Source organism: Gorilla gorilla, chromosome 2 (assembly GCF_029281585.2).
Source record: "Gorilla gorilla gorilla isolate KB3781 chromosome 2, NHGRI_mGorGor1-v2.1_pri, whole genome shotgun sequence".
Lineage (NCBI taxonomy): Eukaryota > Metazoa > Chordata > Mammalia > Primates > Hominidae > Gorilla > Gorilla gorilla.
The window spans coordinates 182,882,745-182,896,169 of NC_086017.1; the positions used below are offsets into that span (position 1 = coordinate 182,882,745).

General features: G+C 43.7%; 1 protein-coding gene across 1 annotated transcript in view; it reads right to left on the reverse strand.

The window, feature by feature from the left end:
- PLD1 (phospholipase D1) overlaps positions 1–12,495 on the reverse strand; it is a 209,754-nt gene extending 197,259 nt beyond the window's left edge. The window contains exon 1 of the mRNA XM_063704354.1: positions 12,142–12,495. The gene's annotated coding sequence lies outside the window, so the exon portion shown is untranslated. The remainder of the gene's footprint in view (positions 1–12,141) is intronic.
- Positions 12,496–13,425: the final 930 nt, after the last annotated feature.

The following is a 13,425-nucleotide window of genomic DNA, read 5'->3' on the forward strand; positions in this document are numbered from 1 at the left end:
TCCTATTATATAACCAGCAATGGCAGGAAAGTGGGTCGGACAGGATCAAAGTAGACTGATTAAAATGCTGCGGGATACAGAACTAAATGATAAGGGAGTGCTCAGTGAATTACAATCACTTACACATTCTCTACTAAAGGAATTCTAAACCATTTTTGCATCACAGAGCAAAGGGTCTAGAGACCTTTCTAGGCTGGGGCTATGATACCTCCCTTGCTTCACATCAACTCTCCTACTCATCGAACATATGACCAATTTTAAATTATGGTCAAATTTTACAGACTCCTTGAGTCCTTGGCCCTAGGAAATCAGGCATAAGGAAACTGTTGCTGTACAGAAGTCATCATATTAAGTGCTATGACTTAGAGAATATCAAGTAAATTGAGAAATAAATTCTAGGTGAAATCAGGAGACAGTGTCAATAATGGTCACTAGCATGAGAAAGAGAGAAAGACTGAGAATTGAATTTTTGTTTTGAATTTTTGGATCTTGCTTTGGTTGTGTTAAAATAATTCTAATCAATTATGTGAAGTGCTTATTATGTATGCTTAACTTGTGCTTAATTACAACAATGTCTTCTCAACATGTTCCAAATTAATATTGTTATCCTTTATTTGATTGCAACAGAAAACTCTTCAGGTCTGTCTAGCCAGGTCCCAAGTTCCAGCTCTGGACATATTACCTGACCGTCCTGAGAGCTAAGCCACACACAGGCCCAAAAGAACTTGGCCATTAGAGAGTCAGCCATGCTGGGATGGGCCTCACACTCTTTTTTAGGAGGACTGTGTCCTCAGTCAGGCATCGGAGCACAAAGGTTTCATGGGTAGCCTACCGCACACTAAGCCACTAACCAACACCTGATTTGGGGGCATCATTCTGGTCCCTTCGACCAGATTATCTGGTCTCTGAGCATAATTGTCTGCCCACAACTTTCATTTAAAAAGAGGGACTCAGGCCAGGCGCGGTGGCTCATGCCTGTAATCCCAGCACTTCGGGAGGCCGAGGCAGGTGGATCACAAGGTCAGGAGTTCAAGACCAGCCTGACCAACATGGTGAAACCCTGTCTCTACTAAAAATACGAAAATTAGCCGGGGGTGGTGGTGCATGCCTGTAGTCGCAGCTACTCAGGAGGCTAAGGCAGGAGAATTGCTTGAACCCAGGCGGCGGAGGTTGCAGTGAGCCAAGATCGCACCACTGCACTCCAGCCTGGGCAACAGAACGAGACTCCGTCTAAAAAAAAGAAAAAAAAAAAAGAGGAAGAAAAAAAGAAGGACTTGCCTGCAACTAAAACTACTTTCTAAAGTGTTTCTGTGTTTGTGAACTAGCACAGAAGTGAAACAAGGCCACCTAAGTGTACTACTTTTCTATTTTAGACCAAAATTAATGACATACAAAAGAAAATCTTTAACATTAAAGGAAGTAAAGGGAATGAAATCTTTTTAGGACATTTTCCCCTCTCTAGGAGGTACAGCATAACTCCCAAAAGTATGGGTTGTGCACAGTGACTTCTTTCCAAAGACTACAGTGTGGAGAGGGAGGAAAAAAGTAACTTTACAATGGAAAACCTTACACACACAACTTCAGTGAGGTGATCAAAGTGGACATCACCAGTGATAAGTCATGCTGATAGTATGTACCCTTGATACGATGTAATAAATATGGTATTTTACCTCTGTCCTCTCCCTCCCCAAACCCATCATCCCAATCTAATCTTGAGAAAAACATCATAAAAATCCCAACTGAGGGACATTCTACAGAATACCTAACCAGTACCCCTCAAAACTATCAAGGTCATCAAAAACAAGGAAAGTCTGCGCAACCATGATAACCAAGGGAGCCCAAGGAGACACAACTATGAAATGCAGCATGGTATCCTGGGCAAGATACTGGAATAGAAAAAGGACATGGGAGAACATCTAAATAAATACAGGTTTTACTTAATAATGCATCTATATTTGTTCATTAATTATAACAAATGTATCATATACCTATGTGAGATGTTAATAATAGAGGAAACTGTGTACTCCTTTGAAACTCGCTATAATAGCATCACAACTTTTCTGCAAATCTAAAACAAACATAATTTTTACTTCTTTATTTTTTATTTTTATTTTTTAGATGGAGTCTCGCTTTGTTGCCCAGGCTGGAGTGAAGTGGCATGATCTCGGCTCACTGCAACCTCCGTCTTCCTGGTTCAAGCAATTGTCCTGCCTCAGCCTCCCAAGTAGCTGTGATTACAGGTGTGCACCACCACACCTGGCTAATTGTTGTATTTTTAGTAGAGATGCGGTTTCACCATGTTGACCAGGCTGGTCTCAAACTCCTAATCTCAAGTGATCCACCCACCTTGGCCTCCCAAAGTGCTGAGATTACAGTCATGAACCACCGTGCCTGGCCCAAACATAATTTTTAAAAGGCAAATATACAATAGTATGTTTTCTAAATGAGATGCTCTGATTGAATGTGGTGTTTAGAGATGCTCCAGAATTCTGCTGTCTACATCCCTGGACCCAATCTCTACTCCAATGCCAGCCACCTGTCTTAGTCCACTCAGGCTACTGTAACAAAATACCATAGACTAGGTGGCTTATAAACAACAGAAACTTACTTCTCACAGTTCTGGGGGCTAGGAAGTCCAAGATCAAGGTGCTTGCAGATTTGGTGTTTGGTGAAGGCCTGCTTCCCCAAAGGCTGCCTTTTCACTAACCCATCACTTAGTGAAGAGAGTCAGAGGTCCCTCTCTGGCCTCTTTTATAAAGGCACTAATCTCATTGATGAGGGCAGAGCCACCATGGCCTAATCACCTCCTAAAGGCCTCACCTCCTAATACCATCACCCCTTGGGTTGAGGATTTCAACATATGAATTTGAGGAAGACAAACATTCACACCACTGTACTGCCCTGAAACAAAGCAGTTTGAAAATCACTATCAAGGAAAACTGGAACATACAATCATTATAAAAGCCAGCCCATTTCAGGAGGCCTGGCAGGATTCTGCTGCACAATTCAGTCCTGCCTTTGGATGACTGCATTAGACGATAAACTGTGGGGCTGGAACCACATTTTAGACTCACTAGCCTAGGCCTAGTACTGTGTTAGCACCAAAAAGACCCTGTGCTTGATAAATTCTTCAACACCATCCTGAAGAGGGGCTATTGCAAATACAGGATGAAAGCTTTCACTGCCAACTTTATTGGCCTTCCAGGCAATGGATCTGCAAAAATTACTTCACTGTCAGTCAAACCTACCCCGTGTATCTGGTGAGATCAGACAGGACGAACATATCCAACATGCATTTCTGGCATGCCTTTCTTTTTGTTTCTTGTTTTTGTTTTGAGACGGAGTCTCGCTCTGTCACCCAGGCTGGAGTGCTATGGCACGATCTCAGCTCACTGTAACCTCCACCTCCTAGGTTCAAGCAATTCTCCTGCCTCAGCCTCCCAAGTAGCTAGGATTACAGGCACTCACCACCACAAGCAGCTAATTTTTGTATTTTTAGTAGAGATGAGGTTTCACCATGTTGGTCAGGCTGGTCTTGAACTCCTGTCCTCAAGTGATCTACCTGCCTCAGCCTTCCAAAGTGCCGGGATAACAGGCATGAGCCACTGTGCCCAGCCTATGGCCTGCCTTTCTTACAAAGTGATACACATTTCCCTAGTCCCCATGACACTACCAAAAACCACCCCGGTAGAACTCAAAAAAGGTAGGAAACAGGAGTTTCCCCAAATCAGTCTCATTTATGTTACAATACTTTCATGTTTAATCGATCCATTCTATCACAGATTATACACCCACATGACAGATGCAACTGAAATAAGTTTTTGCAAGCTCTCTGAAAACAACAGGAGGCATTCACATAGAAAGCTACAGATTTTATTTCTCATCAGTTGAGAGCAGCACTTTGTTCCAAATTGCAGTAATATCTCAGCAATGAATCATTGTCATAAAAACAGCAACATCTGTGAGGTCAGAAAAGAACAATTAGGAAAACAAATGAATACCTTGGGAACCAGGGTTCACACTAACATCATATATTTATATAACAACTTGGAAAGGTAGTCATGCAACAGGTAGTTAGTGAGCACCTACTACACGTCAGGAAAGTCCCTACTCTCATAAACCTTAAGTTCTTGTGTAGAAAACCCAGTAAGCAAGAAAAAGAGAAAAGAAAAAGAATTTCAGATAGTGGTAAATGCTAGCATGAAAATAACCCTAGGTGAAAGGCTGGAACAGGATCAGGTAGCAAGCAATGCAACGTGGACTGTGAGGTGAGGCAGCTTTCAATGGTCAGGGAAAAAACCTTTCCAAGGAGATAACATTTGACCATTTTGTCACTGATCCAAATGACAAAAAAGAAGGAAGCCATGCAAAGACTTAGGAGAAGTGTGCTCCAGGCAGAGGGAATAGCATGATTAAAAGGCCCTAAGATGGAACAAAGCTTGATGTGTTCTAAAAGCAACCTTCCTAACAAACTCTGGAGATAGGCAACTATAGTTCAGAAAGGTGAGAAACAAGTTGATCAAGGTTACACAGATGCTAAAGTAGAAATGAAACTTAGCACACCTGACTCCTCTGATAGTCTCCCTGCAACACGCTAGCTGCCTTCCTAGTTAGAAACCCAGGCTCCAGTGAATGAGCATGAGAAATCAGGCCAATGGGGCAAAGAGTGGCCCCTGATTACCAAGTTTCACAGGATCAGAATTTGAGTTCAAACATAAAAATCGAGGCTACCATACAATGTGGCCAGGGTCCAGCAGCCCAAATGACCTGATTCTAAGCAAGGTACACAGGTGCCAGGGCTGGAGAGCAAGAGCCCACAAGAGGGACCCAGAAGGCACATGGGGTGATCATCAAACTCCCAAGGGAACTTACAAAATACTATTTTGAGTCCCATTCCTCAAGAATCTAAATTTATTACATATGTGATAGAACCTGGAAACTTGTATTTTAAGAAGTTCCCAGGTGATTTTGTTTAGCCAGATCTTGGAACTACTGTGATGGAGAAGGAGGGAAGGCCAGCTCTTCAGGAGGTTGCAGGGAGAATTCTATCTCTACAAAAGGAAGAATCAAGGGTTAAATTGAATGCAATTGAGACTTGTACCAGACCAGATCATAGGCACAGAGAGATAAGAACATTGCATAACTAAGCGTATTCCTTTCTCCCCAACCACATCCCCAAATTCAGAATCACTGTGACGGTTGAAAGAAAAGTGCAGGACAAATCTCTTTGGTCATAATGAGAAAGAAAGATGGGGTGGAGAAGCTCAGATATCCCCCCTGGGCAAAGCCAGTGGTGTGCTGACAAATGCTTAGCAACCAGGTCCAGGTGGAGGAGAAACCCTAACTGTAGTGTTTGCCAATTTCGATGGTGTAAATATTCCTGGAAGGCCAAGGCAGGAAGATCACTAGGTCAGGAGTTCGAGACCAACCTGACCAACATGGTGAAACCCTGTATCTACTAAAAATACAAAATAAGCCTGGCATGGTGGTATGCACCTGTAATCCCAGCTACTTGGGAGGCTGAGGCAGGAGAATCGCTTGGACCTGGGAGGCGGAAGTTGCAGTGAGCTGAGATCGCACCATTGCACTCCTGCCTGGACAACAAGAGTGAAATTCTGTCTCAAAAAAAGAAATTCCTATCATGGCCACTTCCAAGTTACCAACATGATATCACTAGAACATACAGTTTGGGGAAGACGTGCAATAGTCACAGTATTTTCACCATATAGAAATAATAAACATAAATAGCATAGAGAGCAATAAATTTGGTAAAATAATTAGTAAGTCAGAGGTGTATTTATTATCTTTTAAAAATAGTTTTAACATCACAGTGATGTTAGTGCCAAAAATATACTTCATCCCCAAATTCTGTACTCCTACCTTACCTCTTACCTCTTTTTATTCCAAAGCAGGAATAATGGTGACATTTAAAAAACAATATCTAAAACTTCATCTTCATTTTTTTTTCCTATTCTTAGCCCCTTTGGTTAAATGTCTCACTTTTGGGTCTGTATCTTCAGAGGACCACTGCCCTACACATCTGGAAATGTTTTTCTGCTCCAAGTCATAAATCTCCAATCCCAACCCATGGCTACCTACTCAAACTCTTTATTTCAAAGGACTCCTTCATCAGAAATTGGGCAGAAAAAGATCAATGAAGTGAGTACAGCTGTTTACCCAAATTCCACAGACTGTCCATTCTACATCCACACATTTTATTTTTAAGAATAGTTAAACGGCACCATAGAGCAAATAAATAAGTAAAACGTTAATTATAAAGACTTATTTTCTGGAAATACCTATGTATTTTGAATAAAATGGATTACACCTTCTCCCTTCATCCATGTACCCTTTCATTCAGTTCACATCTATTGTACACTACAATGGACACTGGAGACACAAAAATGACAAAAACACAGTCTGTGACCTCAAGGACCTTGCCCTCTCACACGGAAGACAGTCAATAGAAAAAATAATGGCAAATCCAGTGATTCTAATATCACACTACATATAAAATCCACCCATGGAAAGTGGCATAAATCAAACTAGACTAGACTGTTATGAAGATCCCAATCAGGGGCTAAGAGTTCCCTTGTATCTTATTGTCCACATGCTTTGTTGAATAGCAACAGTTTAAACATTAAGATCCCATCAAGATAAACCAAAGGAAAGATCATTTGCAACTGCTTATGATATTTTGAAGGCATCATCCAGTGGTAACACACTGAGATGCAAGGGTTTTTGTAAAGAATTGACAAAGGTATTAGCTCCCTGCTTCCTATCTGTGGCCCTCTGCCAATGCCTCGTCTCTGCATTTGTTTCTCCCCTCCCTTTCTACGGCTTTCCTTTTCCCCATGTTTATTCCTATTCTCCTTCATCTAAATGTGCCATCTGTAAAAGCCTACTTTGAAAAAGATCACTGTTAAATTCTGAACCCTTATTTTCCTGTTCTTAATATAAAGTTCATAAGTTTATGGCCTCAGAAGTCTCTCTCTCTCTTTCTTAACAAAAGAACTGACTAAACTAAGTTATTTTTATTTCCATGTTGCTTTTGGCTGGTTTTCTTTTGTGCGTCAGAGGCTTCCAAAAGGTTCCCAACTCTAGATCCAAAAAGTTCAAAAAATGATTGAGTACAGAATAAAATATTGCCCTCATCCAGAGGGGAGCTGAGGGTCACGGGCATTAGCAGCAACGGGGGAAGCAATCCAGGATTCTGGAGCCCTAGGAAGCAAGACCTCCCATGACCCAGTCGGCCATAATGTGGGCCCTTATTTAGCAGATTAGCTCTAGTATGGTCATAACAATTATTAAAATATTGAAATGCTTCCCTCTGGAAATATTGCACATAACACCCAACCCCTTCCAAATACACCTGGCCTCCCAGACTCTCCCAGGATCCCTGGCCCAATCTCCTCACAATCAGGAGTTAAGGCCTGGCCCAGCAGAGGATCTCCAGGACCCTGACCCAGTGCTTCTACCCTTGGACATACCCATGCTCCACCTTAATTTCTTTTTCCGAAAAATAAAGGACTTGAACAGATTGTCTGAGTTGCACTATAATTGCAATTATGTCAAAGAACAAGGACGAAATGGGAATAAAAAAACCTAAAAAAAAGTTTGTTAAGAGGATGGAATCACAGGTTATGTTTTTTTCCAGACAGACAGCAGTGTCAAAACTCTGGGTGCAAGCTGCCTGGGATGGATCCCCAGCTCTGCCATGTGCTAGTTGTGGGATCTCACTATGCCTCAAACTGCCTCGTCTATAAAATGGGCATAGGCCAGGCTCAGTGGCTCATGCCTGTGAATCCCAGAACGTTTGGAAGCCAAGATAGGAGGACCACTTGAATCCAGAAGTCTGAAACTAGCCTGGGTGACATAGCAAGACCCCATCTCTACAAAATAAAATACAATAAAACAAACATAAATAAATAAATTAAATGGCCATAATAAGATTACCTACTTTACAGGGTTGTTTTGAGGGTTAAATGTATTCATATTTGTAAAATGCTTAGAAGAGTGCAAGGCACAAAGTAAACACCACGTAAGTGTTTATTAAATAAATAATTCATTTTATTCTGTCGCTGTAATGTTTGCTCAATAAATTTAAAAATTAAGAAAGTTTCACAACAGAAAAAAAACACTGTGACACTATGAAACACGTAACATACACTTTTGCTTAATAACCCAGCACTAAAACAGCTGGGGTCCAGATTTTACACTGCACTGTGAATTTAGGGAAACTAACACACTGGAATGTGTTCCCACTGAAGCATAAGATGCGATTTGTATGATTCTCTTTGTAATCAGAAATGTCACAGGCTTATGGGAAAGTTAGGTTTACATGTTTCTCATTTTAACCCTGCAACAACTTTTAGCCACACCCTAGCAAATGCATTTTATTTTGTGGTGCTAAGACTTAAAGGATTGTAAACATAAAACCAGACCTTGCAGAGCTACAGCTTTTCTTGTGAACACAATGACTCAGCCTAACTACAAGTTTAAAGAGACATATCTTATGTGTTGGGTCCCCTAGTATCAATCTTTAGTAAACATCTGGGATGGACAGGAAATTGCTACACACTGCTTTTAGTTACTAAAAAGGCAACACTACCTGAGCTCAAGCATAATTTAGATAGGTACTATTTGCACTGCTAAAGAGGACAACACTGACAATTGTTATTTTTCTGATAGATACTCAGGAGAGGAAATGATCAATAACAGTAACTCCATTACGTGTTCCTTCCTCTTGACAGCTAAACCCCACAATACCCTTAGACACAAGTTTAAATACATCACAAGCTTATCCTCAAACAGTAATGTATTAGGCCTTTCCTGCTGTAGATAAGATTTGTTAAACAGTCTGGCGATGGCTTTTTACCTTTTCTCTTTTAAAAGTGCATTTCTCAGCTGGGTATGGTAGCTCATGCCTGTAATCCAGCACTTTGGGAAGCCGAAGTAGGAGGATTGCTGGAGCTCAGCTGTTCAAGACCAGCCCTAGCAACACAGTGAGACGCCACCTTTACAAAAAAACAAACAAAACTGGCCAAGGGTGGTGATGCGCACCTCTAGTTCCAGCTACTCAGAAACTGAGATGGGAGTATCACTTGAGCCTGGGAGGTCAAGGCTGTTGTGCCACTACACTCCAACCTGGGCAACAGAGTGAGACCCTGTCTCAAAAAAAAAAAAGTTTAAAAGGTGCATTTCTCTAAAGCTACGAGAAGGAACTCAAACCTTGCTTAGTGATAAAACTAAAGCCTGCAACACAACCATTATCATTAAAATGTTATTAAAACCCTGTAAGAAAGATGAAGAGTCTTGTGGATGGATGGTGGTGATGGTAGCACAACGATGTGAATGTATTTAATGCCACTACATGTACACTTAAAAATGGCTACAAGGGTAAATTTTATGTTGTGCATATTTTACCACAACAAAAGTGAAATTAAAAGAAAAAAAAACTTTTTAAAAAAAACATCCTGTAAGAGAACATTTATACACTGTTGGTTGGAACGTAAATTAGTTCAGTCATTGTGGAAAGCAGTTGCAGATTTCTCAAAGAACTCAAAACGGAACTACCATTCAACCCAGCAGCCCCATTACTGGGTATATATCCAAAAGAAAATAAGTTGTTCTACCAAAAACACACACAAATTCATATGTTCACCACAGCACTATTCACAATAGCAAAGACATGGAGTCAACCTAGATGCCCATCAACTATGGACCGGATAAGAGAAAATGTGGTCCATATGCATCATAGAATACCATGCAGCCATAAAAAGTAACACAATCGTGTCCTCTGTAGAAACATGGATGCGGATGGAGGTCATCATCCTAAGCAAATTAATGCAGGAACAGAAAATCAAACTTTGCATGTTTTCACTAACAAGTGGAAGGTAAACACTAGGTACTTATGGATATAGAGACGGCAACAATAGACACTGGGAACTACTAGACGTGGGAGGGAGGAAGGAGAGCAAAAGTTAAAAAATTATCAGGTACTATGCTCACCACCTGGGTGACGGGATCAGTTGTACCCCCAACCTCAGCTGCATGCTGTATGTCCATGTAACAAACCTGCACATGTACCCCCTGTACCTAAAATAAAATTTCAGATTATTCAAAAAAAAAAAAATAGGGTCGGGTGCGGTGGCTCACGCCTGTAATCCCAGCACTTTGGGAGGCCAAGGCGGGCGGATCACGAGGTCAGGAGATCGAGACCATCCTGGCTAACACGGTGAAACCCCGTCTCTACTAAAAATACAAAAAATTAACCGGGCGTGGCAGCAGGCGCCTGTAGTCCCAGCTACTCAGGAGGCTGAGGCAGGAGAATGGCATGAACCCGGGAGGCGGAGCTTGCAGTGAGCCGAGATCGTGCCACTGCACTCCAGCCTGGGCGACAGAGCGAGACTCCGTCTCAAAAAATAATAATAATAATAATGACAGTCCTACTTTTCCTTTGTAACAAAAATAAAAACCCTATAAGAGTTAAAGGTAAATAAAATTTGTAATTTTATTTTTAATTAAGAAACACTAAGTAAACATACAACTTCCAAGAAGCCGGGTTCCCCACCAGCTGGTTATAAGTAAGTCTACAAACCTAAATGAGCATTGTACAGCGCTTACTATAGTTCATAATTATTCTGTCATCAGGGACAAACATTGTAAAGACACATTTTCCTCAAAGCCTTAGCATTCAATTTTTTTTTTTTTTTTTTTTGAGACAGATTCTTGCCCTGTCGCCCAGGCTGGAGTGCAATGGCTCCATCTCGGCTCACTGCAAACTCCGCCTCCCGGGTTCAAGCGATTCTCCTGCCTCAGCCTCCCGAGTGGCTGGGATTACAGGCGTGTGCCACCACGCCTGGCTAATTTTTGTATTTTTAGTAGAGGCGGGGTTTCACCATGTTGGCCAGGCTGGTCTCAAACTCCTAACCTCAGGTGATCTGCCCGCCTCAGCCTCCCAAAGTGCTGGGATTACAGGCGTGAGTCACCGCGCCCAGGCAGCACTCCAACTTTTTATACGGATTGTTAACTGTACTGGTTCTTGAGAAGCCAGACTGAGCGCTTACACAATTAGTCCAAAGATCCCCAAACAACATTTAAAGGCTGTTTACAAATTCAAGCTAAAAGACTGTGTACGAATTCATTTGTGTGTCACAAAACATTTAATACTGAAAGAGATTCTTATTCAAATAGGCAGCGTGTAAATGTGGGGTCTGTTAACAGTTCAAATTGCAGATTCCTTTCCTTCTTTAAGTTTTCATTGCACCACCACGAATTAAACCATTTAACATACCTCAGAGGTCTCTGGGTACCTAGTCTCTCAGAGGCCTTTGGAGGCCCACGAAGGCTTATCTTAACTAAAATTGGCAGGGCTGGCTGATAAAGTTAACGGAACTCCCCATTCTGGAGGCAGACTTAGTTATGGTCAAACGAAGAAACTGTTGTGGTCTGTTCTTAAAAAGCTACTAGTATTTAGTGCTTCACAGAGGAAGTAAAGAAAGCAATAATCCGAGATGAGGAGGAGCAAATACAGGCGTGGCGGTAGTTCAGGACTGAGTCTACAAGGGCGGTTCTCAAGGGCGTCACAAAATCCTATGGAAGGCTTGGAGGACGGCACTCCTGGATCTGAGCCCTACGTCCCAAATACCTTGAATCGTATTGTGAGGAAGAAGACCTTTTACACACTCCCTGCTGCTGGCCCCCGGCCCCCTCGCCCCACCTCCGAGTGGTCACATCACACGGCGGGAGCCGCGGTCAGCAGCTGTGACCACACCCCCGGGACCGTGCTCTGCCGGCTGGGCTCGAAGCCTTGGGACGCGGCACTTCCTGGTTGGTACGGGATGCTGGTCCCATCGCCCCCACCAGCCCAGTCATGCCACCGCGCACCCGAACCAAGGGCGCCCGGATGACCTGGGGACACCACACACACTGCACCCGAAGCCCTGTGGCGGCGAGGCGGTGCATCCTGCAGAGGACGCCTGGGCTTCAGCCTGAGCTTGCGCGGCTCTGCGCTCCAGGCAGCCGCCTGCGCGGCAAAAGTGCGTGCCAGAGTTGTCAGCTTTCACCCTGCAGGAATTCCACCCGAAGGCGTGCGAGGGAGGCCCTTGGGGATTGCTAGGGAGTCCGCCGCCTACTCACTCGCTGAAATCCCGTCCAAGTTGGGCGGGGAGCGGCCAGCTGCCCAGGTTGGGCGGAGGAGGGACGGAGGGCGAGGGCAGTGGAAACCCGGGCGCCCGGTGATCCAGGTCTCGGCGCGGCTCCTACCTGCAGGGCGAAGGGGCCGCTAGCACCTGCGCGTTGGCGGCGGACTCTCAGGGCTCGGGTGCCTCTGGCACAGCTGGAGCTCAGCGGGAGGGAGGGAGAGAGGGCGGGCCGGAGGGGGCTCTGCGCTGCGCGGCCGGCAGGAACTCTCCGCCCGGATTCGCCCCGGATTCGCAGGGGTGGAGCGAGGCGGTGCCAGGTCCCGGGGCGTCGCGGTCCCGGCTGGCGGCCCCAGCGGGGCAGGTCTCGCGACTGGGCCTCTGATTGCCCGCGTTCCTTGTTCTCTCTTTTCCCAAAGTTTCATAACTCGACCGCATCACCCTAAGGAATGCTCGCTAGCAGGACCATTATCAGGTCCTCTCGAGCCGCCAAGGACCAGCCACCTTTCCCGGAGCTTTGCCTATGATATCTATTCTTCCACTACTGCGGATAGTAGCCACAACTGGTCCAACTTATAAGTAAGGAATCAGCAAATCAAACGGCTAAATAACTTGCCTGAGGTGACATAATTAAGAGACTGGAGCTTTGTTGGAGTCTTTATAAGCCTTCTTGCACCTCCTTAGGGAAGTGTTATCGCCAATTTACAGGTAAGGAAATGAAGGCTCAGAACCAGCCCGAGGTCACACAGCTTAGATGGAGGGGGACGGGAATTTGTGTCCCGATGTCTCTAAAACTGGGTATAATTCAGAAATCTTAGCATAAAATAATAAATTGGGAGCAAAACAGGGAAAAGACCCATTCCACCTATGGAACCGTTCAAACACGGCAATTTTGCTGTTTTCAGTCCACTTAGAATAAAGTCTTAAGAAAAAGAGAACCAGTTGTCATGTGGCTTGAATAGCAGCCCTTTGGGAATGTAATTTTGAATACAGGCAAGTTCCAACCTCATTACACGATATTGCATCCCGCCAAAGCCAAGGGAAGCAATGGCCTCCCCATGCACCAAACTGCTAATAACGTCAGCCACTTTAAAGCATTTAGTGGATATTACACAACCGCGACTGACCAAGTTACATAATGTCTTACTGCACACATGGCATTGCATGAAATGAAAAATATAATATACCAGCCCAAATTAGGGGAGGGGGGCCAAATTATAGTCTGGAACTCAGTTTTCCTGTAACCTACAGTTGCTCAGCCCTCCTTAGACCACATCTTTGT